This window comes from Macaca nemestrina, chromosome 4, assembly GCF_043159975.1.
Source record: "Macaca nemestrina isolate mMacNem1 chromosome 4, mMacNem.hap1, whole genome shotgun sequence".
NCBI lineage: Eukaryota > Metazoa > Chordata > Mammalia > Primates > Cercopithecidae > Macaca > Macaca nemestrina.
Window position 1 is genome coordinate 148,495,414 of NC_092128.1, and position 2,345 is coordinate 148,497,758.

At 66.0% G+C, this 2,345-nt stretch overlaps 1 pseudogene; it reads left to right on the forward strand.

Moving 5' to 3' along the window:
- The first annotated feature begins 214 nt into the window (after positions 1 to 214).
- On the forward strand, positions 215 to 1,262 carry LOC139362647 (uncharacterized; annotated as a pseudogene).
- The last annotated feature ends 1,083 nt before the right edge of the window (positions 1,263 to 2,345 follow it).

The window sequence follows — 2,345 nt, forward strand, 5'->3', positions numbered from 1 at the left end:
CTCCTCGCTTCCCAGACAGGGCAGTGGCTGGGCAGACGCCCTCATCACTTCCCAGACGGTTGGCGGCCGAGCAGAGGCGCTCCTCACTTCCCAGTCAGTTGGGCAGCTGGGCAGAGGCGCTCCTCACATCCCAGACGGGGCGGCGGCTGGGCAAAGGTGCTCCTCACTTCCCAGACGGGTTGGCAGCCAGGCAGAGGCACTCCTCGCTTCCCAGATGGTTGGCAGCCGGGCAGAGTCGCTCCTCACTTCCCAGAAGGTTGGAGGCCAGGCAGGGGCCTCCTCACTTCCCAGTCAGTTGGGCGGCCAGGGAGAGGCGCTCCTCACTTACGGGACTGTGGGCAGGTAGGCAGAGGGACTCCTCACGTCTCGGACAGTTGGCAGCTGGGCAAAGGCGCTAACTTCCTGGAGGGTTGGCAGCTGGGCAGAGGCGCTCCTCACTGCCTCCTCATTTCCCAGATGGTTGGCAGCTGGGCAGAGGTGCTCCTCACTTCCCAAACGTGTTGGCTGGGCAGAGGCGCTCCTCACTTCCCAAAAGTGTTGGCTGGGCAGAGGCGCTCCTCACTTCCCAGAAAGTTGGTGACTGGGCAGAAGTACTCCTCACTATGCTCCTCACTTCCCGGAAGGTTGGCGGCAGGGCAGAGGTGCTCCTCACTTCCGGGATGGTTGGTGGCCGGGCAGAGGCGCTCCTCACTTCCTGGACGAGTTGGCGGCCGGGCAGAGGAGCTCCTCACTTCCCGGACTGTGGGCATCTGGGCAGAGGCGCTCCTCGCTTCCCAGACAGGGCGGCGGCTAGGCAGAGGTGCTCCTTGCTTCCCAGACAGACAGTTGGCGGCCAGGCAGGGGCACTCCTCACTTCCCAGTCAGTTGGGCGGCCGGGGAGAGGCGCTCCTCACTTCCCAGACCGTTGGCAGCTGGGCAGAGGCGCTCCTCACTTCCCAGACAGGGCGGCGGCCGGGCAGAGGCGCTCCTTACTTCCCAGATGATTGGCAGCTGGGCAGAGGCGCTCCTCACTTTCTGGACTGTGGGCAGCTGGGCAGAGGCGCTCCTCACTTCCCGGACTGTCAGCAACTGGGCAAAGGCGCTCCTCACTTCCTAGACAGGGCGGCGGCTGGGCAGAGGCGCTCATCATTTCCCAGATGGGTTGGCAGCTGGGCAGAGGCGCTCCTCGCTTCCCGGACTGTGGGCAGCTGGGCAGAGGCGCTCCTCGCTTCCCGGATGGTTGGCAGCTGGGCAGAGGCGCTCCTCTGTTCCCGAACGGTTGAAAGCTGGGCAGAAGCGCTCCTCACTTCCTGGACGGTTGGCAGCTGGGCAGAGGCGCTCCTCTCTTCCCAGACGATTGGTAGCTGGGCAGAAACGCTCCTCACTTCCCGAACTGTAGGCAGCTGGGCAGAGGCACTCTTCACTTCCCTGACGGGGTGGCAGCCGGACAGACGTGCTCCTCACTTCCCGGACCGGGTGGGAGCCGGGCAGAGGGGCTCCTCACTTCCCAGACGATGGGCAGCTGGGCAGAGGCGCTCCTCACTTCCCAGACTGGGCAGCCGCCGGGCAGAGGCCCTCATCGCTTCCCAGATGGTTGGCAGCCGGGCAGAGTCTCTCCTCACTTCCCAGTCAGTTGGGCGGCCAGGGAGAGGCGCTCCTCACTTCCCGGACGGGTTGGCGGCCGGGCAGAGGAGCTCCTCACTTCCTGGAAGGTTGGCAGCTGGGCAGAGACGCTTCCTCACTTCCCAGAAGGTTGGTGGCTGGGCAGAGGCCTCCTCACTGTGCTCCTCACTTCCCGGATGGTGGACAGCCGGGCAGAGGCGCTCCTCACTTCCGGGACGGTTGGCCAGTGGTCGGCAGAGGCGCTCCTCACTTCCGGGACGGCTGGCGGCCGGGCAGAGGCATTCCTCACTTCCTGGACGGGTTGGCGGCCGGGCAGAGGAGTTCTTCACTTCCCGGACGGTTGGCAGCGGGGCAGAGGCGCTCCTCACTTCCCAGAAGGTTGGTGACTGGGCAGAGGCCTCCTCACTGTGCTCCTCATTTCCCGGACGGTGGGTGGCCTGGCAGAGGCGCTCCTCACTTCCCTGACGGTGGGCGGCCGGGAAGAGGCGCTCCTCACTTACGGGACGGTGGGCGGCCGGGCAGAGGAGCTCCTCATTTCCGGGACGGTTGGCGGCCGGACAGAGGCTCTCCTCACTTCCCGGAAGGTTGGCGGCCGGGCAGAGGTGCTCCTCACTTCCGGGACGGGTTGGCGGCCGGGCAGAGGAGCTCTTCACTTCCCAGAAGGTTGGTGGTTGGGCAGAGGCCTCCTCACTGTGCTCCTCATTTCCCCGACGGTGGGCGGCCGGGCAGAGGCGCTCCTCACT